Source organism: Lycorma delicatula, chromosome 1 (genome assembly GCF_047948215.1).
Source record: "Lycorma delicatula isolate Av1 chromosome 1, ASM4794821v1, whole genome shotgun sequence".
Classification (NCBI taxonomy): domain Eukaryota; kingdom Metazoa; phylum Arthropoda; class Insecta; order Hemiptera; family Fulgoridae; genus Lycorma; species Lycorma delicatula.
In genome coordinates, this window is record NC_134455.1 from 260,457,477 (window position 1) to 260,483,243 (window position 25,767).

At 32.6% G+C, this 25,767-nt stretch overlaps 1 long non-coding RNA gene across 2 annotated transcripts in view; it reads left to right on the forward strand.

The window, feature by feature from the left end:
* LOC142318301 (uncharacterized) overlaps positions 1-25,767 on the forward strand; it is a 250,275-nt gene that overhangs the window by 210,183 nt on the left and 14,325 nt on the right. The window contains exon 3 of one of the 2 annotated variants that reach the window (XR_012754869.1): positions 12,251-12,492. The exons of the other annotated variant lie outside the window; for it this stretch is intronic. This is a non-coding gene — a long non-coding RNA (uncharacterized LOC142318301). Of the gene's footprint in view, positions 1-12,250; positions 12,493-25,767 lie in introns of those variants that run through there. 2 annotated transcript variants of the gene reach the window in all.

Here is a 25,767-nt window from a genome sequence, read left to right on the forward strand (position 1 = left end):
ACTGGAGGATCGTCTCTCACATTCAAATAAAAGTTTAAATGAAGTGCAACAAAATATGTGTAAATATAATTTAATAGGCGTACAAGGAAGTCATGTTGGGTCCACATCATATTTTTTCTTCCTAACATAGATAAAATTGATGCAGTCAAATCTTTTAGGGCGATCCAAAATCAAATTTTTTTTTATCACTGTCAAACTTTTTTTGTCTATTTTCTTCACACACTACAAATTAGCTTTGACTTTGAAGATTTTCCTTTTCTTTAATCATCCGGCTGATTTATTTAAGGACTAATGTTTATAAAATAACAAATTCTGTTGATATTACCGTTAGCTAAATGGTTTTAAAGATAAACGTTACAGAAAATTTTATAAACATTTGGAGAAATTTAAATTGACGAAAAGAAATTAAATTTAACAACTGTTCGATAAATTATAAACTTTAGACTTTGTACCATTTTTATAAACTGGTTTAGTTTATTTTACCTTGTAATTTAGCCTGTACTAAAATATAAATTATCAAATGAGAGAGACTCCTAAAAGCAATTTTACGGCTTTTAATTTCCGGTAGTGAGGTACCGTCTAAATTTATTAACTTCTTACATTTTTGAGTAGTTATAGAGTTCTACATGTGGCAATGAATGCATCAGTTTATCTTCTCATTTAAAAAAACTTGAAATAGAAATGTAGTTATCACAGGCATATTATCTATCAACAGACATGTACTACTATTGTTATTTGTACAATTTGTTGATGTTTTATTAAAAAAAAAATTACTAAATATTCTGTTATTTCAAAAATATAACTTCAACAGAATATTTTTTCGTTATCTTTTCTATTTGTGTCCTATTCTCTGTTTTTAAAACCAAATGCCCATTCTGTGTTTGTAATGGATTTAAACCACTTTAATCTTTTTTATCATTTTCTAACTAATTCCTCTCCAGTTTTAATTTTGCTATATTCAATTTCAATATTTAGGTTTTGATACATCTTTTTTCATAAACAGCTTTAATAATGAAATACAAATCATTAGATTTTGTCTTTAAACAGTTTGATTGTTAATTAGAGAGGTTGTTTAACATTTTCTACGATCTGTAAATTACATGATACGGTTCATATTATCATAAAGTACCACAAAAGTAAGCTCAGACTTTATAAAATATTACATTAATTGCATATACATGAATTACATTACATATTACATGTAAAATATAATATGGTTTATATGATGTTAGGAGGTAAATATTTTAAACTTTTAATTTTACGTGTGTTTTTACAAAACTCAACCTTTTCTATTTTTGATAATCATATGCCGTAATTCTCTCTCGTAATTATTTATAAATTAATAAATTGCATACTAATTTTATGATAATAACTTATGTTCTGAATTATTTAAGTAAATTAGTCATGCATATCCTTTTCCAAAACATACAGAGAACGTCGATGAAACGAGAAAATTTAAAATTCCTGTATTTAAATAAGTTTTTATTTTAAATTTAATATGTATACAGGTTTTCTGTTAAGAGAGAAATACATTGTATTTTTTAAAATAATTCTTGAGAGGTGGGAACCAACACGATCTAGGCACTCTTGAAGTCTTAATCGAAAATTTTTCATTACTCGACGTAATATGGCCTGTGTAATGCATGCAACTTCTTGAATGTTTAGTTTTAATTCTGCAAACAGTTGCGGTCGTTCGACATATCCTTGAAAAAAAAAACTCCAAAGGTTTTTCCGTCAAATCAAGAGATCTAGTCGGCCAAAAAATGTCTGCACTTTTTGGTATCATATTGTTCAGAAAGAGTTCTCTTAAAGCCGTAATAAATACATTAGCAGTCTAGCTCGTAACACTGTGTTGCTGGAACCATATAATTTGTGGAAATTGAAATAATTTTTGCCTCAAAAATCTTGTGACCATCTTATATAACACTCTGCATTAACAATTGTTACATTTTCTAGATTGACTTGAAAAAAGAATGTTCCAGTAATACTAGATGAAAAAAATTCAAACCACGTTGTGACCTTCGGAATATACACTTCCTCATAACTGAACTGGGTTTTCCGCTCTCCAATATCGACTATTCTGCTTATTTACGTTCAGGCTTATTTACGTTAATGAGTTTCATCTGATGTAAACGTATAGTGGATTAAGTTTCATACCAAAACGTTGCAACATTTCTTTACAAAGATTCGTCCGAACAATCAAATCAGCATCTTTTGCTTCCTAAACAATTTCGCTGGTTCATTGATATTCAATGCTAAAAAATGTTTAATCGCAGAACCTTTTTGACAGTATTGTTATGGCAAAAAAAAATATATATATATATATAAAATAAATAGAAAAAATTCTATTTCAATATTTTCTGGCGTTCTAATACTTTTTGCTGTTCCATTAAATTTTAAGAGTTTTTTTCAATTTTTTAACCCAAACGTTAACTGTACGAATAGACGATACCAGGTCATTCGCCAAGACGTTCCAGTAAGGGTGTCTTCCTTGAGATCTGCTTTCGGAGAAACAAAAAACGGAGATAATTCATATCCCGGCACGTGCAACCACGAAACTGGCTAAGAGATAGCGCATTAAATCAGATGGCACTCCTGTAAAATCGAATCCCGAACGGATGCGATAAAAGGTTACAGGTGTTGGTCGGGGGAGGGGGGGGGGTTCGGCTACAGGGTGGTTGACTGTAGCGAGCCAAATTGGGCTAATTTATGTTATAACTGTGGTGGAGCGGGCCATAAGATAGGCGTTTGTATAGAACTCCAGGCATGCTTAGATTGTGGAAGAAGCGGACATCGAATCGGAGGACGGAAATATTTGCCTTTTACCCACTTTGAGCAAATTATATGAAAGACTATTGGCGGAGAGAGTATCGGCCGAGTTGGAGGCGACAGGGGACATAGCACCACCTCAATTTGGTTTTAGAAGTAAATCAACAGTGGCTGCCCTTAAAAAGGTCACAGATTGTTTAGAAAAAGTAGATTGGGCACCAGGAGGAGCAGACGGAATCCTCTGATGGTCCTCCTGGATGTCTGCAATGTTTTTAATAGCTTACCGTGGAAGTGCATAATGGCAGAATTGAGGAGAAAGGTATCAGCCCTTATCTATGCACTGCCATTAGCAGTTACCTGCATGATAGAGAGCTGCTGACGGTCGTGGAAGGAGGTGAAATCAGATTTCACATGTATGGAGGTGTTCCTCAAAGATCGGCCCTGAGCACTCTCTTGTGGAATATTACTTTCGATGGAGTACTGAGGCTGCAGTTTTCCCGAGGGGGACTCGACCATTGCGATCTGGCCATGGTCATAGCGGGCCAAACTGAAGCCGAGGTGGAAGGAAAGGTGGAGAGAGTGATCAGGCAGGCGAGCAATTGGTTTGACCAGTTTGTTCTTTTTAATAGTCATGTGAAAGAAATTTGCATTAAAGCAGAGAAAATTATCAGCTCCTTGGGCAGTCTGATGGGGGCCCAGAGCCGCAAAACGGAAGTTACTAATGTCGGCGGCGGCTTCTGTAATTTTATACGCGAGCCAATCGTGGTACTCGGAATTAACCACAAAGAAAAATGTTAAAAATTTAACTCTCATTATAGCGGTGCATGATAATAAAGATAATAGCGTCTTATAGAACAGTATCTGCTGAAACAGCGGGAGTCCGGGCAGGAGTCCAGCTGCGGGCTCTTCAGACCAAAACGAAATGAAGGTATGGATAGGATGGATGTAGGAGAGTTGTTAGTGCAAAAATGGCATGAGATCTGGAATAACAACTCCACAGGAGCCTGGACAAGAGGCTCATTCCTGAGGTGAAACCATGGCTGGAGAAGACAGTTGGCAACGCGTAATATTATTTGTACTAACTTCTCTCCGACCACGGGGAGTTCGGTTCTTATCTGTACCGGTTTGGGAGGTGAGAACTCCCTAACTGTGCTTATTTTGGGTTTGAGGGTACTCCATACCACACATTTTTCGAATGCCCTCGATGGGATTATCTGAAGGGAAGATAAAATTGGGAAGGGATTACTGCCGAATCCCTAATTTCCTTCATGACGGGGAGTATTCATGAATGGAATGCCATGGAGAGACTAATGACAGATATTAAGAAAGAAAGGATTCAAATATTTAGAATGGAGTGCAGCCTGAAGAGGATATAGCACAGAAAACACAAAAAAAAAGACCTAGTCCCGACGGCGAGGTGGGATCTGAGAACGGCATAGACAAGTCCGGTTCTCCCGCCTCGCAGTTACAGGCAGGCAACGAAATTAGTTATGGCTGAGTCCCGGCTGCTGGGGCAGGGACCCTGGAAACGGCATAGCCGGGCCTGGGCTTACCCCTGTCCTGCCAGTTAAATGCAAGCAACTTGATTGTAAAAGATCCAGAACCGGTCTGCCGACCTGCCGTGCCGGACGTACTGCCGGTGGGTGGGAAGGCCCGTTGTTAGAGCCATAGGACACTCCTCTGGATTGACTTATTAACTCGAGTGATTGATTGGAGGACTGACCAAGGGGAGCAGAAGAGGAAAAAAGCCATGACCTAGAAAATTGAACCAATTGCAAAGTAACCTTCGTATAGTTTCTGCGTGTCACATTTTTTATAAACTGATTTGATGTAGATACGACGATGCCTGATACGACTGACCTTGGTTTCACGTTTATTTAATGGAGTTTAGTAACTGACAATTTACCATCAAACTCAGCATTTTCCCCTCATCATCAAATGAGTAACGAAGCTTTTAATTTTTCCCACTTCACTGCCGTTCCCTATATACTTATTTAATTATATATAAAGAGGTTAACTTTCTTCCAGTTTAAAAAGAAATTTCGTACTAAAATAAATTACGTGATGAATAAAAACAATATCATTAATTCAAGTATTTAGACGCACCTAATTTACTAAGTTAATTATTATAGTATCTGAATTGGTTTTATCTAATCCGTATTTTGATGTTACAATCAACGCATCAGCTACAAAATACATATTTGAACAAATAGTCTCTTATTTCTTTCAAAATGAAACGTTAAAATTTATATCAAATATAACACGATATTTCTGTAGTAACGGTTTCCAAGACGTTAGTTGTTTATAAGTTAACGATGAATGAGTTCCAATTTGGAAGTTAGGAACAATGAATTTATTTATTTCTTGGTTCAATTAGGTAAAAGAATATTTTATTGAAATATATTTAACAATTCTTCAAATGAAATTTGATGTAAAATCAAAACAAAAAATGAGGAAAAATTGATTACACATCTATACATTGTATTTTCTTCAGTGTTCTACACGGTATAAAATATTAGTTATTCAGAAAATGTTGTTTCCATCTCTATGGATTAGGTTACGTGACACATTTTTTGAAATAAATTTGGCGGATAAATTCTGGATTTCGAAAGCATTAGAAATAATATTATGTAATGATTTTTCAATGAATATTAGTTTTAACATAATTAGTGTATCTTCATGCCAACAATTTAAAAAAAAGTAAAAAAATATATTATTCCTACGTATATATATAAAGAGATAGTTAAAAACAAGTAGCTACTTACAGTGTTTATTCAATTTATATTTTCCTTCTGTTAGGAGTTTCATTCTTTTTACAGCCGAAGAGAGAAATTAAATTTTTTTTTTCCTTATTTTACTGGTTCGATATCTCTAATCCTTTTTATTTACAAAAAAATTATCGTATTCCATTATGATAAGTCTGTTTTTCTCTTTCTTTTGCAAGGCTGCTTTGAATATCTCTTTTACTTCGTTAATACATTGTGATCTTACTATGCGAATAACTTTTTTTTCTCTTGAATATTTTCGAAATGAATCATCTGCTATCTTAATTCAGCAATTAAGCTTTACCATTTAATTTTTTTATAGCTACTTCTAGTATTAGCCAGGACAACCTACCGGGTTGGTTTAGTGGTTAAACTCGTCATCGCAAATCAGCTGATTTCGAAATTGAGAGTTCTAAGGTTCAAATCCTAGTAAAGGCAGTTACTTTTATATGATTTAAATATTAGATCGTGGATATCAGTGTTTTTTGGTAGTTGGGTTTCTACTTACCACAGATCTCAGGAATGGTCTACCTGAGACTGTACAAGGCTACATTTCATTTATATTATTCATACATATCATCCTCACACATCCTCTGAAGTAATACCTTATTGTAGTTCTGGAGGCTGAACAGAAAAGAGAGTGTCAACTAGGATACAAATTGTCACTTGATCATAACATTTACGTCCCTGGATTGTTACCGAGATCTGATACTTATAAAAAAAATTGCAGTTTGAAAATTTCAAATAGAAAAGAACGTTCAATACTTCTTGATTTAATATGACCTGCTTTAGGAATTTCAAACCTATTTATAATATAATATATAAATATAATATATAAATATAAATCTATTTAATATATATAATATATAAATCTATTTAGAATATATAATATATAGAATATATATTATATATATTTTATTTAGAATATATATTTAGAATATATATTATATAGAATATATAAATCTATTTAATTAAAAGTATATTCACACAGTAATTTAAAAGTATTGTCTAATAGTAAAGCTGTATTTCTTAATATTAATAAAAATATTTTAATTTCCACAAATCACAGTCGCTGAATGATGTTCATACTTATCGCACATCATCAGTCAGTACACTTTTATCTCATAGCGAAATTTAAATATATAATTTATAATTTTACAAAGGTAGACCATTCTAAAATCTCAATTGGAAGTTAATTAATTTACTGAAATTTTACAGTCCTATTACTTATGGAAAGTATAAATTTTGTTACATTTATATTTATTTACGTATCTCAACCTGTTTCTGATAACTTTTTAAAATATCTGTAAATGTTTCACCAGAAATTTTGAGAGTAAGCCTCTTCAGTTTTTATTTATTTTATTTCTATGTTATATCCCGTTGGCAATTTGCTGAGCTAGAAATCTACACCAACCACAAATTTTATAAATTTTCTTAATGTTTGAAAAACGTTAAATCAATAAATAAATATTACTTTTAATGAATATTTTATTTTATTTTATTTTACCGTAAAGATGGTTGATAATTTCATAATTTTGAGTTGCGAGTAATAATATTAACCGATTTTTTTATTATTTCGTAAGACAAAGACACCCCTGCTTCAGTAACCTTGTATCAAATTATTTGATAACTATTTTTCAGAATGTAATTGAAGTTTTTTTTACAAATTTCCCGGTTTTTCTCTTCAATGTACTTCTTAATTTTGGTTTTAGATGCTGGTATTATGATGAAATAGCTGAATTAATTTTAAATTTTAAATAAAAATGTAATAAGCCTAACATAAATGTAGTAATTTTAACTTGTTTCAACAAACAAAAAAAAAATAATAATATTGAAACAGTAAAATCAAATAGCTCCCGGAGAATATGGCTGGGTTAATATTAAAATTTTCGTTATCATCATAGCATCCCTAGCGAGCTGCTTTCGATGGCATTTTAATTAGAATCAGATCTTTATAAAGTTTTACTCTCTCAAAAACATGCAATTCCTTCAGTTATCTGCTTATACTTTCTTCTAATATTTATATTTCTTTTTTAGTTTTTAGATTTCTACTTATCATTAAATCAGCTAACAAAAGATATTTTAGTATATACCACAGACTATTAATTATTTTATAGTCTTAACAAAAGCTACACTATAATATTTTTCTCATCTTCAACATTTCTAAGACTAATCAGTATTTTAAAATTATGCTCTGATACGATATATCTGTACCAATAAAGCAACTTTTCTTGACTGATTCATCAAAGCTCATATAAAAATACTAAAGATAAATTGATGAAAATTTGTACAGAAGTTTTTCTTAAATTTTTAAATTTCGAGATTAAAGGCTTAAAATGGAGTAACAATGAAATGTATTAGTCTTTTAATTTCTCGTTGTCAAATGAAGACATCTACTCTACTTTTGGAGTTGGTAATTTGCATCTAAAAACCAATTTCTAGATTATTTTTTAAATTCAACGTTAAAAGGAGTGAAGAAAGATAAAAAAAGTTGATCAGTGAATGAAAACTTTCCTTATTTTAGTCTATTTTAAACGAGATATTCAGTAGATTGGAGTTTGCAAATATACTTCAGATAAATATCTAAAAACGGTTTTCGGGGTTGCTTGAATTCCGAATTTTTAAGGGGGGTGTGAAGGTGTATGGTGTAGCGGCACAACAAACTGGCCGCAGCTGACTCCGGTTACTTAACTAAAATATATAAAATAATAGTATTTAAAAAAAAATGAAAAACGAAGTACGGTCATCTCCTAGTGGTATTTTTCGGGATACGCTATGAACCGGGCAAAATAGATTTTCACTCATACTTCGTACGGTAATCAGTTATAACTAAATTTTTAAGATGGAGGCCGGACTGTTTTGTAACCAAAATTTTTGGATCACATAAATTTTCGGGTCCCTGTACTGACCAAACTGTTCTGAAGAAATTACAATACACTGATAGTTTTTATAAATTGAAAAAAACTTAAATTTTTATTTATCATTATTATTCTTACAAAAATGAGTTATTGAACACAGCGGGGTCCAAGGGGCAGAGCCTTATGGCTAGACGGGAAGGACGAGCCAAGCGAGCCGTGACTGGCTAAGTAGACGCTGACCGCGCCGGGAAACTCAAGTAATGTGGGCAAAGCCGCGACAGGGATGCAAAAAATGCATCAAATTTATTTAATTAATTTAACGCACAAAATTTCGCATAGAATATATAAATGTTAATAGAAATTTCTTACCTCATACAATTACACCCGTTGTAGGAGTTGGTACGTGTCTTTTTTTATCTGTTTCTCATCTCATGTACTATACATAGCTATTGGCGACAGAAGAGGGAGAAATAATTATTTCACATGTGGTGGAGAATCGGGAGAAATTATCAAATATGACGAAAAATAATTGGGGTCACAACTATTTGAGTTGCGATCAATATTTCGTTCAAATATCTAAAGGTTCCACTGGTGTATTGTGTGAGCTGGTATATTATTTCCATTTGTATTCAAAGTTTACCACAATGATGAACTTTATACTACTTTCTGTAACGACTTTCACCCTATATTAGGGATGCAATCCTTTAATGATTTATCCACAGGTCATTTTGAGGCATACGAACCCTTTCTGTTAACTGACCACCATTTAACAGCGTAATCTGTTACCAAGGCAACATCTAGAAAAAAACCCAGAGATATATATAGATGCTACGTAAAAAAAAGAACTAGCACCACAAAAAATATCGCCAATAAAGTTTAGTACGAAGTCCTAATATAAAAATAACTCAAACCGCCCTTTTCAGTACTACATTATAAATCGGCCCTTATCCGGGCTATATAAAAATTCGTTGTTTATCGTAAACTAACCTACTATGTTTTTAATAAAATTGTTTATTTATCTTTTAATCAGAATTTTGTAAAACTACAAGCAATACTCTTCGTTAAATAATTTTTATTTATAAATAAATAAGTCTGCTACTAAAAAAAATATTGCGGGAGAAGCCGCATTATTATCCGGACGAAACCGCGATATTTCACTAGTATACATATATATGTATATTTAGTTATCCGGAAAAAATAAAAATAATTTGGTAACTGATTCTAGGGCTTGAAATAAGGAAAGAAATCATATAAACATGTATCATAAATCTCTTAGTTATCGAGGTGTGGCTGACAAAAACTTTTAGCCGTGTTTCAGTTCCTCCGGTGAAATAAGTTCATCCCAAAATTTTTAAGGCGTTATATAAGGAGTAAATTTATGATTTTTGTGTTTATTGACATGAGAAATTGAGTAAAATAGGTCCTAAAACTGTTGTATCTTCCGAAGTTTTCATGTATGACGTAAAAAGGAAACATTCGTTGATGAAAACTGGCATTTTATGTTTGAAGAGTAATAACATTGTTAAATGACTAATATATCCGTAAATTTTTTTTATCAAAACTAAATTTTAAAACCAAAACAGAGCAAAATTTAACAAAAACATTTTGAGTTCATAAAGATTAAAAACTGCTATTTTTTGTATAATAAATTTAGACATTTTTAAAAATTAACTTACTTTTAAAATAAAATACTCACTATGGTCTAGACTGTATCATTTTGCAATAAATTTTTGAAAATTCCAGCGTTGACATCGATGCACTTTTCAACTGGTCTCCTTACAGTTGCCAACTGAATATCTTTGCGCTCCTTGATGTCAGCAACGTTGAGAATGTGAGCGATCAGTTCATTACATGTGTCTACTTTTTTGTTGTATACCTCGCATTTAATCCATCCTCATCAAGAGTAGTCTAAAGGAATAAGGTCCGGTGATTTAGTTTATCAGTTTGCCAGCCCTCTACGTCCAGTCCATTTATTAGTAAATTTTTCATCTCAGGATTGTCTTACTTCATTCGTAAATTGTGTTGGTGCGTCATAAAGTTGATAGTATATTTCAATAAGTTTTGCCAATGAGAGATTTTCAGGCGTTGTAAGTATTCATTTTTTAAATATTCTAGATAATTTCTCCCTGTGGCACGTTGTTCTAACATGAAAACATCAAATTTACAATAGATTGTAAATCAACCACACCAAACGTTCACCGAAAATCGTCGCTGAAGATTTAATTCAACTGCAACACGTGGATTTTCTTCAGACTAGCGATGTGAATTCCGTGTGTTGTTTATGCCATTACGGGAAAAAGTAACTTCATTCGAAAATAGTTTGAATGGAATTTAGCAGTAACTTATGTTAACTCATTGACAAAACTCTAATCGTCTGGAATGATCACCAAATAGGAGGGGATGAACCTTCTGAACAAGATAAGGGCGTAGTCCTTGAGCATGTAATGTCCTCCATACTGTACTTTGTGTAATGTTGAGTCGTGTAAAAATTCTTCGCCTGCTCGTTGTAAGACGAAGCTGTATCACCTAAAACATATTTTCCCTTTCATCTCCATCTACCGGTTTATGTTTAGATGAGACAAGAGCGCTGAGAAATATACCATTTTAATGAATATTATAACAATCTTTAAAAATACTTTACAGTTTGGAACTATTTGTCCAGGGTGTACGTACGTTGGTGTTCTTCAACCGAAGCTGGGGTACTTCCATCTCAAAAGCCATACACAAATATAATATCAGCATACATATGTACATATTCTGCCTGAGTGAAGAGACACGGTATTTTTCAAAACAAAGGATTCAAAACGGATTTCACTTCTTTAAATTCAGATTCAAATGAAAAAATGTAGGTAGAGTATTGAATACAAAAACAGAAAAAAATTTACATAAATTGGTTCTCAAAAGTAATTAAACAAAATCAAAATTATGTCAAAAACAACTAAACCGCCTACCGTGTTATTATTAACACGTAACCACAAAATTACGTCAACAATCATCAGTATTCAAATTACTTTCAAAGAATACAGTTCGTACTGCCAACCTAATTTTTTAAACGCCAAAATTTATTGTTGTAAACAATAACAACAGCTAATTTTAATTTTTACAAATTCATAATATATATTTTTTTTATTATGTCCTGGTTTGTTTTTAATGTAAAAAACGATTTTTATTTGTTTTTCCCATTTTTTTACATTATTTTTCTCAGAATTAAATTCTCTACAACCTTTAGTAAAAAGATTTACAAATTTATTGGTATTCAACAAAGTTATTTTACGTCAAACCTAAAAAAAACGTGTTTATCATCTCCGAACTTTTCTGTTCTGGGTTGGATAACATAAAAGGTACAGGAGTTACAGTTCTAGACCCTGTTTTATTCGATTTTTCAAGTCAATAAACATAAAAAGCGAACAGGTTCCCTCCTTATATAGCGTCTTAAAAATTTCAGTATGACCTCATTTCAGCCAGGAAACTGAAATCTGGGTGAAATTTCCCGCTACCTGTAACTCTAACAAAGCGTTTTAACATACGTTTGTATGAATTTTTTTCCTCATTGTAAGCCTAGAGTTAGTTCCCAAATTATATCCCTTTCCTGTTGAATCACACTGCATATATATATTGTTATCACATATATCAGCTATACATCAGCTATATAGATCAGATATATATATCAGCTATATATATCAGCTTAACATCGCCGCACGCAACGCGCTAGAAGCTCAGATGTCAGCAGGTATATAGTATACGTACGCGCTTGAACACGCAGATCACGCAAATTCCCACCGTAGCGACGCTGCAGCCCCACCACTCGCAGGCTAAAAAATGGAGCATATACCAGAATGAATTTTCAATTTGTCATAGATCACCGCCTGGAGAAGACCAAGAAGACGAAGATGGTAGAAGACAGAAGTTTCCTGGCCGGCTCGAATCGTGACCTCCCCACCAGAGCAACATGTCGGACCGTCCCGCCGAGACAGTCGCTGGCCGTGAACGCTAGCTTCCCGCTCCCGCTCGCCGGGCTTTACTGGGCCGGCGACTCAGCAGCAGTAGCCGGCCCAGCGTAGGATCCGTCTTGGAGTACAGCCTCGGCCGCGCCAGCGGAAGACGACCAACGCCAACTAACAATCCTAAATTAAATTGGTCTGAACAAATCACAGGTCAATTCACAACAAGGGATTTAAAATTAAATCAGACCTTATCTTTTTCATAAAACTGTTTTAATATGTACATTTTAGTGATGAAATAAATAAACTGAAAAACAATCAAAATTATTTCTACTCAAAGTAAAATCATTTCACTTAACCCATTTCTGGATGACTTAGGACAATTACGAGTGGGTGGTATATTATAACACTCTTTATTATATTATCAAGATAAACAAACTATTATCCTACACTCAAAGGTAAATATCACTAAATTAATTTTTACTGTTGAGAATTTACTTCTTTTACATTCTGGTATACAATTGACGCATCATTCATTACGTCAGAAATACTGGATTTTAAATGCTAAAACAAGCCTTTCATCAATCATTAATAAATATTTGAATTGTTTTGGTTTTAAGCAAAACCTCAAATGCAACAACTAGGTTAGTTACCACCTTTCAGAGTAGTACATTCTCATCCATTCTCTGTCTGTGAAATAGACTATGGAAGTCCACTTACAATTCGTCATGGCGGGCGGCGTTCTAATCCTTAAGTAAATCTTATTCGCACTTTTTATATGCCTCAGTACCAAGGAAATTCATTTAGAATTAGTCTCTGATTTGACTACACAGTCATTCATAGCCACACTCAAGAGATTTATTTCACGAAGAGGTATTCCTACTCAAATCTTTTCCGATAATGATTCCAACTTCCGTTTTGCAAATATTTTGTGTGACTTATTTAAATTCTTAAATTAGGAAAATTTACAATCAAACATTCAGCTCTTTTTATCCAAACAAAACATATCATGGTCATTTATTCCACCTTCTTCGCCCCATTTTGGTAGCTTATGGGAGAGCGCAATTAAAAGCGTAAAATATCATCTACGTCGTGTAGTAAGACAAATAATCTTGAAGTTGAATATTTGTATACAGTATTAACACAGCTTGAAGCCTATCCCAATTTTCGTCTCTCTTTTACTGTACTGACTTTTACTCTACAGATTATAGGTACCAGAACCATTATCGCCTGGACATTTTCTTATCGGGAGTCCACTTATGTCTTTACGTGAACCCGATTACAAATAAATTGAAATTAATAGCCAGGGTTGCTGGCATTTACTCCAGAAATTCGTCGAATCCATCTGGAAACGATGGTCTAAGCGGTAATGGCTTTCTCTTCGCGTAATCTGTCTGTTGGAGACTATTCCAGGATGCGGTGTCCCAGGCCTTAGCGGTTGGCGGCAGAGGCAAGATAAAAAAAAAAGGAAAAGATCCGGTACCAGTGAACCGACCTGCCATGCCGGTAGGTGGGGAGAATCATTATAGTCGCAAGGACATCCCTGGGCTGAGTAATACTTGATTATTGAGTCGGCCCAGGGGAACAGAACAACCACAAAAAAACGATCCTGACCAGTTAGTTGGAGTCGTCGATTTAAAGACTACTAATGTTCAGCTCTGAAGGCGTGTGTATAAGTTGTGTTTACTGCCAGTAGCTGACAATTAAGCGAATAATGTTTATTTAAAAAAAAATTTTTCCATGTTACTGATTGTGAATATTTCTAAAATAATAATTTTATTGATTGATATTATACTTTATTATTGTAATTCATTTAGTTTATTTTATTTTATTATATTAATATGCTTTCAATTGTGATTTATATTATGGTCATAAATGCTATATATTTATATTATAATGTTATATTCTGTACTTACATCAAAGTTATTACTCATATGCTCTTAAACATCTTACACTCTAATTTATAGACTAATTATTATACTACATTTACATCTACGTATATACTATGCGCAGGCACATACGCAGACAACACATACAACATAAATACACACACCCACCAAGCCTTCTCGACAATCGATCTTTAAAGTGACTGTTGGCAGATATCTCTGAAGGAATCAGCGAAATGGTTTCCAGCCTTCATCTCCTGTCGTGCTCTTTGAAGAAATGCCAAATTGGCCGAGACGACGTTCATTTTTGGGCAATGAAATCACACTCACTAGCAGTATTTTGCAGCAGCAGCAGCTACGTGCCATCATCGAACACATGCCACACAAAAGAAAAGAGTTACACTAATTTCTCCACACTTGTAACTGGACAGCATGGCATAGCACTAAGGCAGGACCGCGACCAGTAGGAGAGTACATCCCACACGGCAACCGCTCGGCTGTCATGCAACACTACCACAATGCTCCAGAAACTGCTCATTCCGGAGCAAAAGAAACCCGGTGATCGATCCGTTAATACAAGGATTGATAGGGCCTTACAAAGGACGTTTGGCAGTACGTCCGGGAGTGCCGCACATGCACCCGCTAAAAACGAAAGCCTCACCTTCCACCAGACAATCAGTGACCTCGGAGGCTAGCTAGCAGCTTATTGGAAGCATGTGACGGTTGACTTAATGGATCTATATCCAGAAACAGAACAAAGCAACAGGATCCTAATGGTGGAGACTGATATTTTCTCCCCACTGGGTAGAGGCTAGGCCAGTTCCTCGAGCTGACCCGGACACCAGCTGTTCAGCTGTTTGGAGAAAGAAGTTTATGCCGCTGGGGCTATCTAGCAGCCGTCACGACAGATTGCGCTCACAAGCCCGAATGGAAGAAATTATGCCGCAAACGACGCATTAGCCACTGGACTACACTCGTATACCATCCAAGGGTGAATCCCATGGAGCGTCGTAATGAGGAGGTAAATAAGACGCTGAGAATATTTTTCGAGCAGGATGTCCAACATCTAACCTGGGGTAAGAGTGTGCTACGAGTGCTGTTCGTATTAAAAAATAGGGCTAACAACGCGACTGGCACGCCACGAAGCGTACTGCTCATTGGAATAGTTAAAGAGACCCCGGGACTGGTAGCACCCAACAGCAGAGAAGCCGCCTCAACCCACTGAGAAAAGAGAAAATAAGGCAGCATCACACCAGGAGGTCTACTGTCAAAAGAAGTTCGTAGACAACATGGAAGAGCAACCAAATTTGAGGTGGACGACCAAGTGTTCGTAATGCAGCACACCGGCCCTGCTCGTGATAGTCAATATGCAGGGTTCGAGGCATCATGTGAAGTTCCGTACATTGTCCTTCAACGAACAGGGCAAGTTTATGAAATCGATAGGATAGGCCAAAAGTACACGCCTTTAGGTCCAAACCTGACACCAAGCGCTGACAACTTCACTACAGCGAGATCCATCAGATCTGGATCCATATGCGCTCACCTAAACAGTTTGTGAGGGGGATGTGGTTACCACAAATATGCCTAGCATAATATCGGCGGAAGCAACGCGCGGCAGGAGTACAGTATACGTACACGCTTGCACAATTGTCACTCCCACCACGTAGCTGATCGCCCAGATCTTCCACCATAGCGGCGCTGCAGCTCCATTACTCACAGGCTCCAATAAAACAGCATAGTGAATTTTCAATTCGATCACCGCCTGGAGAAAGCCAAAAAGAAGGAGAAGAAGAAGATAGAAGAAGTTCCCTGGCCGGCTCAACGTGGGACCTCCCAGCGGAAGCCGACATCCCCGTCGGAGCAGCAGGCCGGGCCGGCCCATTGAGGCAGCCGCTGGGTGCTGGCTCTAAAGTTAGCTTTACGCTCCAGCTCGCCTGGCTTAATTTACCTTGCCGGCGAAATCAGCAGCAGAAGCAGGCCCAGCGTGGGATCGTTCTTGGGGAACTTATTCAGAAAGTTTACTGATGACTCTATTTTATTTTATTTATGATCATTGACAAGTACATTGAGAAAAAAATACATGATGTTTTGGATTATATAACTTTATTTAACAAAATATTGTTTTGTTTTTACATATATATATGTGTGTGTGTAAAAATATAGAATACGTATATATATATATATATATATATATATGTACGTATGTACTCACTTAACTTCTAACAAAATGTATACTAAATAAAGAGATTGTTTACCATGTTATAAATGGTGGAATCTAAATAAACAATAAAAATCTAAATAATGGGTAAATTACATCTAAGTAATATGTGTGTTAAAAGGTTTTTAGTTGGCTGTCAGACCAAAACAAAACTAAAGAAAAGTAAAGAAAGAATTGTTTACAGAGATATAATACACGTTCTAAATATGGAACATTCATTTATTTTTAGATTTACGTACAATGGTCCGATCTATACGCTAACTAGTAACAGTAGTACTTTGCGAAATTATTATGTTACTGGCTTTCTTAAGTAATTACAAAATAACACTGAACATATTTTGGGCATGACAAAAGAAATTAAGATGATGTTCGTTTTTTTTTTTTTATAAAAGCTAACAAAGTTTACTTTAGTTAAAAACGAACGATTTAATATTTACATCAACGATGCTGCTAATATTATTCGATTAGAGAACTTTTCTGGCACTCTTCCGTTATGTGTCAAGAAACAACAATGAAATTTTTTAATAGTTTATATTAAATCATGACACGTATGTTCTGCAAGTAATTGAAGATTTTGTGAATTAAATTTAGATTTAAAAAAAATCTTAATTTAATTTTTTTTTTTTTTAAATTAAACAATTATTTTAATTAATATTTTTTTAATTAAAAAAAATAAAAATAGTTTGTTTTTATTAACCTAAAAAAAAAAAATGACTGCAGTTAATTATTTGTAATAACCATTGTTTGTTAAAGTATCTGAAATAATGTGTTATTTCAGATACTTTAACAAACAATTGGCGGAGAACTTTTTCTAATTATTGTATTTTTTTATACAGACTTACCTTTTATTCAGGGCACCAGTAAGCGTCAATATCAACGTCTGTGAATGTATAATTCTTGCAATTGCAATGCTCTCCAGTAGTTTAAAAGGAATTATCTTTGTTCAATAAAATTACATCATTTTGATACCATGATAAAGGTATATTTTACCTCGTATTACGCAATAAAATAATTAAAATAAAATTATTTTAAAATGAACATTTAAAAATTATTAACGTTTAGAAAATTGGAAATATTATTTAAGATTAAATACAGTAAAATAAACCGATTTTCCCTCAGAATAGTTTACGGATATTCACCCATTGCACATTCAATAGTTTTAGGTATCAGACTTAAAATGAGAATAATTATATTTTCTTAAATTGTAATACTCTTTGCTGGGACATTATTGTAGTTCGTTTAGGAACAATCAATTGTAGGAAGTTTAGGAAAAATCAAGAAAAATTGATTAGAATAAATTCTACTATTTTAGAAAGAAAGAGTGTTGAAAATTTTTATTGAACTTTAGTGAACTCGGTAAAACTTAGCTTAATTAACTTCAACATGTCAATAAGATACTTTAATGTACGTATTATCATCGAGTTTCTGTACTTATAGTTATCCTTCTTCAGTTTATAGAAGTATAAAGATAAAGCTTCGTTTGTATTATTTATTTCATGGTTTTTATTTATCTAATTACATAATAAGTTGGTCTTTCCAGAACTATACCTTTAAGCTGTAAATTAGCAAATCCTTAACTCACTAATTATTAAAGAAATGAAAAGTAAAAAATAACAGTTACGTAAAAGTAAAAGATAAATTATTTTTAATGTTTTTTAAATTACTTCTTTATTTCAATATAAAATTAGGATTGTCTTATCAACTTAAGAACTACAGAGACGATTTGAAAAATAGCTTCATTGTATAAAACCTTTCTTAAGTCTGAATAACTCGCTTTAGCCTACACGGCCATAGTGGCTCCCCGACCATCGCTGCTAAATTTGTTCCGTATAAGTCGTGAAGTTACATTAATTCAGTTAATACCGACCGCCACCGCTATGTTTATTTATGGGTGTGTAAATAAAATATAGTCGTACCACGATTCCGCTGTCATCATGGTCGTCGCAACAGGAGACGTCATCTCGAGGTCCTCATCGTGGCTCGAAGACTGGGAGGTGATTCTTGCATATGTATGTGCGTGCGTCAAAGGTGCTGCGTGATATTCACGATAAGAGTTATGGCGCGCCACTTAAGAACAGTTGATGAACGCGTTCTAACCTTGAATCATCCCGTTAATTTTCTCGCGCCCAATCCGATCCGCCTACTCATCTGGACTTGACGTAAAATGATTATCGCATCTGGTGGCAGGACCGAATAACCTTGACCAATTTCCTCGTGGAGTGGAGTTAAAAAAGTAAAAGATGCCATGTACTTTAGACCCCACTGCAATAGCGGGCATACTAAGTTCCATGGTCTTCCAATTCCAATAACATTTTATTATTTGTAAAAAGGTTTCAAGTTATGGAAATTTGTATCTCATTTATCAAAGTGTGTTGTACGTTCAAGAGCAAGTAAAAACCTAAAACTCAATATTGGGTGATAACCCAGTGTAGCCTCTGTTTGAAAAAATTTTTCATATCTTGACAAATAGAGATCATTTGATTAAATTTCCATCAGCATTATAAAAATTTAGAATTATTCAAGTAATAAGATCTTTAACTTTGAACTGCAAACGTTATTATAAACTTATATATTTTTTTTATTCTAATAGATGCTGCATTTTTTCTTTGTTAACGTTCATGCAAACAGTTGATGGAGGAAAGTTAAGGAAAGTTTCCTTTTTTACTCATTAACCTATGGTAGTATAAATACGAAAAACTGTTATCTTATTGTTTAATGAATCGGCAGCAAAATTTGCTAATAATTTTACAGGCTAAAACGATCTATCAGTATTTAAGAAATACGCTAAAAGCCTCTGCATTGCTTAAATATAAGTACCTATAATATATAAGTAATTTTAAAATTAAAGGTTCATAGCACACCGGGATAAATCAACATAACTAAAGTTGCAAAAAATTTATGCTTAATATTTATAAAAATAAAATTAAAACTGATTTTTAATAAAGTACAGTAATTTATTTATTAAAGAATGAATATGATAACAAAGAGATTTTAGTACACACTACTTGGCATGATATTTTAATTTATACATGATAGTTAATAAAAACTTAAAGAAGGTAATAAATTACACTTAATTTATTTATACGTTATTAATTTTTAGTTGATATTGAAAAAGTTCATACACATCACTTGGTTTTGCCAAAAAACAATGATTATAATTGTTTACCTTGATCCAGATATATTCTTCACGAATGGTTTAATTGTGTTTTCAATCTTATCACAGATTTCATGAATAGTTAGGCAAAACCAAATCATTCATCGTTACTAGTATCCAAGTTTATTAAATTTCAGATAAAAATAATGTTATATCCATGATGAAGTCTGAGGTTTTATTATTATTGATAAAAAATGTCATAAAGTTAATTTTTAGTTGATATTGAAATAGTTCATACACATCTTTAATGCAAGGTAATCATTTAAAATTGCCTTAGTACGAGTATTTCTATTATCATAGTTGTGTTTACAAAATTACGTTGGTTGATACATTTAAATGCAGAAAAGTAGCAAAATTTTAAGGTGAGGTAATTAATACACGTTAAACAAAATTCTAGATGTGCATTTTGAGATAACTTTTAAATAAAAGATAACTTCTTCAGGGTAGGTGGTTTACCCAATATCCGTTACAGACGATCGTTTTGAAATTATTTCAGCTGTTGTAAAAACGAGAGATCCGGGCGTTTTATCCTCTCGATTTATCTAAAAATGTAATATATAGAAACAGATCATTTTTAATTAATTCCCCGACGTATGACCTGTCAAAACAATTTTGGGAAAAAGACACATTTAAATGTTAAATCCACTTGCAAACAGTATATCTAAATTACCCCCATCCATTGATAGCAGGAAAATAAGTCAAAAAAAGAAGAAAGAAACAAATTACATTAATTATTATTTAGTTTTTGCACTTAAAAATTATATTAATTATTCTAGTTGTAGTTAAAATTGATTATAATAAACCCTAATGTAAAGAACATCCCACAAGAAGACTAAAATTTATATTATTGTTAATGAAACTTTAAGAGGTAGGAATTCATCAACTGATCAGTATAAAATCGTTTCAGTTATAAAAATGCGATGAAGAACGATTACAATGGAGTACCTAAATTTGAATAAAACCGAATAAGTCACCGAGGAAAAATAAATACTTTCCCTTTTTATTAGGTAAATGTAATAATCGTATATGACCAATTTTTCAAAATTTTATTGTAAATATGAAACTAATTTACAATCTCCATTAAGAATGCATAAGCATAGTCACATTTTTACATATTTAATAATTGTTCTTGTAATCTACTAACTTTGATTATAGAACTTGTAAACAATAATTCTGTAGTCAATCGTACCTCTAAAAGATTGAAAGTATTAATATAATCTAGCGTGAAGAACTCAAAACGACTACGTTTATTTCTTATGCAATATTATTACTGGTTTGGAAAAAATATTTGTTTCATGTTTTAGCTGCTGAAAAGGATATATTATGCAAATGATCAGTAATTCTCACCGATCTGTGCTTTGTAGATTATGAAGCCCTTTAGAACCCTTTATGAAACTCTCTAGTAAAATTTACTTACTAAAGCTTGTAAAGCTATTGGCTTATATCACGTAAAGACATTTGAAAGACGTTTGACGTAACTCTTTATAGACTATATATAAATACATAACTGATAATTTTTCGATTTCTTTTATGTTAGAAATCCATTATATATAAAGTTACAGCTGTCAGTTACTTTATATTTAGCTGATTCCAAGTTAAACTGAAAATAAGTTAATAGATCACATTTCCGAATGATTTGACACAAAAAAAGGAAAAATTATTGTACCTTTGAAAAACTGACTAGCTGTTCAGTACTTTATTTCAAGAAAAATATCAAGCATTTTACATTCCATAAAATTCTTATTTATTTGACAAGTATGTAGAGAAAAAAATCATAAATGTTATCAGTCTTACAATACAATGGACTGATCATACGTAAGTCACAGTTACTTTTATATCTATATAATGGTACTAATTTTTTAATTTGAAAATTTATGTAAAAAGAAATTGATTGTTGAGAGTTTTTTCGGATGTAAAAATAAAGGTATAAAAGATATAATTTATTTCATAATTAGCAAATCTTAATTATTATGCTCACCCAGAAATACTCGTATTAACAATCTAAAATCAAAATTTTTCTAATATGATTATTATGCTCTTTTTTTTAAGGAAGGCTTTAAAAGACACTGACCCGGTTTATATATATATATTTAGTATTAGTTTATTTACGTAATTAAATTTTATGGAGTGAGTTTAAAGGAATTAAAGTAAATTAACTTTAACGTTACAAGTTCAATAATTGTGTTAAAAACACTTAAACTCTATCTTAATTAGTTCTTGTTTATATTACCAGTAAATAAAATGCTAATTGCTAATTTGTATTATAGAGCTGTGTAATAGTTAAACTAAAATTTATGCAAAAAAACTTTTTTTAAATAAATTCTTTTATTTTATAAGTGTAATTATTTTTGTTAATTAAGGAAATTCTGTACTAATTGCGTAAACAGGGATTATATATTATTCATCGTATATTTATATATATATATATATATATATATATATATATATATATATAGATTTATTATAAGATGTGTAGTAGTGCATCTAATAGTATAAGAGTTGATTCATTCTCTTATAGTAAAGAAAATTTTGTATTAACATCAGAGTAAAAGAATGTTTTGCGCAAAATGTCCTCATAATGATTAATGTGATGTTATGGTGCTATCTTGGTAAGAAAAAGCAAGGAGTATACTTATTTTCATGACCTATATAATTTATTAATAATGCTAGAAAATTAATTGTTTACGAAATTTACAGTAATAAATTTAATCATTAAAATCCTGAATTACATTCTGTAACATTAATATATTGTGTAACATCGATACTGAGTGGGCAGAATATGAGTTATTAATGTTTGCTTATATATATATATATATATATATATATATATATATATATACTAGCCGGTGAGAAAGAGCGAAGCAACCCCTTCTGGTCTAGCCCGGGGGCTTTATACCCTAACAACTCCCACGATGTTTATTATTCTCATGTTTGTGAGAATAATGATGATAATTAAAAATTTATTGAATCCTGTTCAATTTATAAAATATATCGGTGTATAAAAATTTCTTCAGAGCAACAATTTGGTTAGTACAGGACCCGAAAAACTGAGTGATATGAAGAATGCGGGATTCAAAATCGTCGGCCTCCATTTTAAAAATAGTAGTAGCTGATTACCAGACCTTCGTAACCATGCAAAATTATTTTTACCCGATTCTTAGCGTTGCCCCACAAACATCACTAGGAAGTAACCGTACATCGTTTCTCAATTTCTAATTTTTTATTTTTGTTTTATTTTTTAGTTTTTAGTCAAATAACCGGTAGCAGGTGAAGCCAGTCGCGTCGCGCACAGAGTAGCAGTGGCAGTGCCTGTGTTGGTTGAGCCACATACCGTACACTGTCGTACCTCTTAAAAAATCGAATTTCAAAGATATCCAAAAGTGGTTTTTAAGAAATATTTTAGTTTTTAAGAAATATTTTGGTTTTTAAGAAATATTTCCAAATCATATGATTATCTCGTTTATGATAGTCGAAGATGGGAAAAATCTACCAATCATTTTTCAAAACCTTTTTGTTTTTTCAACATTTTCAAGATCAATTTCGATAAATCAAGAAATTACTTTTTAGATATTCACATGAAGAATACACACACCAAAAATCAAGTTGATATCTTCATATTTTACAGAGATTTAAAAAATAATAAAGTTGAAGGTTACCCCAATTTAACTCTTTAAACTCGGAATTTCAAAAAAATATTATTTTAGTGTACTTATACCATAAGAAGAACGTATCTACAAATTTTAATCAATTATTCTTCAGTAGTTTTTGCTGAGCGTTGATTATAAAATCAGTCTGGAGACCTTGTTATAGAGGTAGAGATACATTACTAATGTTTTATAGTACAGATTATTATTATAGACCGGGTTGGTTTAGTGGTGGACTCGTCATCGCAAATTAGCGGATTGCGAAGTCGAGAGATCTAAGGTTAAAACCCTAGTAAAGGCAGTTGCTTTTATATGGATTTCAATACTAGATTTTAGATACTTTCATTTAGGTTAGGTTTCATTTAACCACACATCTCAAGAATCGTTGACCTGAGACTGTACAAGATAACACTTCATTTACATTCATACATGTCATCCTCATTTATTCTTTGACGTAATGCCTTACAGTGGTTCCGTAGGCTAAACAGAAAAAGAAAATATGGTAGAGGTATATTGTATATTGGATGTATAGAGGTTGTAGCGAATCACGTCTAATCATTTACATCTTCTTAGATGTACTTTGTCTAATTTCAAAATATTAACGAGGCTCTTAAGACAATTTATTTGATGTTTGAAACTGTAACTATTCTAAATTTTTATTTCAAACATGTAAGAGGCTAAACACCTAAAAAATGAATCTCCCTTTACGAATGCTAAAGGACTTACAAACGTTTATTTCTTCTTTTCGTTAATAAATTTAACCAAATTTATTTCTTTTCGCGTTGTAACAAAATTATTTATTTATTGTTTCCAATTTGAAGCACATTGTAGTTTTATTTTTAATTTTTTTTAAATATAAATTTCCTATATTGAAAAATTACGATGAACTTTAAAAGTCGCTATTGTAATGGTAATACTATAGCGACTGTTAAAGTTATATAATATGGTAATACTAACATTTAACTTAAATATTTTTATTTTATTCTCAATTACAGTAATATTTAGTTGCTGCCTTTATAACCGAAAAGTACTTTTTATTCTAAACGATAGACAGTTACCTAGGCTGTTTCGGTGCACAAATATATACAGCGCAACCCCACTATAACGCAGTTATCAGGGGAATTACGTGATACCCGCGTTATAGGCTAACCGGGATATTTCGAGAAGTAATTTTTAAATCACAAAGGAGATCAATTAAAAAAATAGGCAAAAATCAAGCAATAATGATTTAATAGAAAAAGCCAATACAGTATAATGTATACTTACTTACAAACTAGTTAAGTGCTGAAGGTATGATATTATTTCTTTAAATGTACATTATTTTTTAAAATAAGAAATTATTGTTTTTTGTTTCGCGCTTGTATGTCTCTTCTAAATAATATATGATTTTACAATTTTTAAATTCAATAAATGACGATCATCACTATCACTTTGTTGCTCCACTCATGTTATTACACTATTTATATTTTCCAGAACGTGCTTTGTTAAGGGTGTAGATCTCTCCGTAACAGCGACCTCTCAACACCTTCCCCTTCTTTCTCCGTCAAATTATCGTTAGGTTGTAGAACGGAGTTTACAATTTCTTCGTCGGTCATGTAATGGGCAATGGGTATTAGAATGTCTTCTTGAACCCACTCACTGATATCACTAACAGACAATTCTTGCCCGGTTGAATTTGACAATTCCACTGCGTGTTCGTCAGTAAAAATATGAACATTTCTTGCTTCAATGTCTAATATATTACTGTGTGACAATACCGACCAACAATTTTTAATTATAATGGAATTTACGTTATTCCATGCTGTTCCAGCGCTGTATACAACACTTTTTAATGACACACAGTTTTAATAAATTCTGTTATTTGTGATTTTCAGTTAATGATAGAAGTCAATAGATCTCATAGATAATAAGCTTTAAATGTCTGAATAACTTCTCCATCTAATGGTTGGATCAAAGATGTGGTGTTCTTGGATAAAAACAATCAGTAGGCGGATGAGCAGGGCAATTGTCAAGAAAAAATAAAGCTTTTCTTCCAATTTTCAAACTCGTAAATAATTTTCTACACGAGGCACAAATTCGTCGTTAAATCACGTTAAGAAAAAATACCTTTTCTTTGTTCATTTTCTACCAGACTTATTTGGTGCCCGCTTCGCATCTAATGTTTTTGTTGGCAGTAGTACATAACACAAAGCAGTTTCATCACATTTATACAACTGCTCGTCACGGAAGTTATTCTCTTCTATAAATGATTGTAATATTGTTTGTGAAAAATGTTCGGCTGCCGTCACATCTTTTGAACGATATTCTCCTTCGATATTTACTTGGGCTATGCCATGACGGATTTTCCATCGCGATAACCAATCGCTAGAAAAACTGAATTCTTCTCCATTGCTAATTTGTTCATGAAAATTTTGTTCCTGAGCTCGAAGTATTGGTCCTGATAGCGGCAATCCTTCACTCCGTTTTAGCGAAAACCAAATTTTGCAAAGAATGGTGGTTCCGTCTTTCGGCTATTCTAATACACTCATCTAC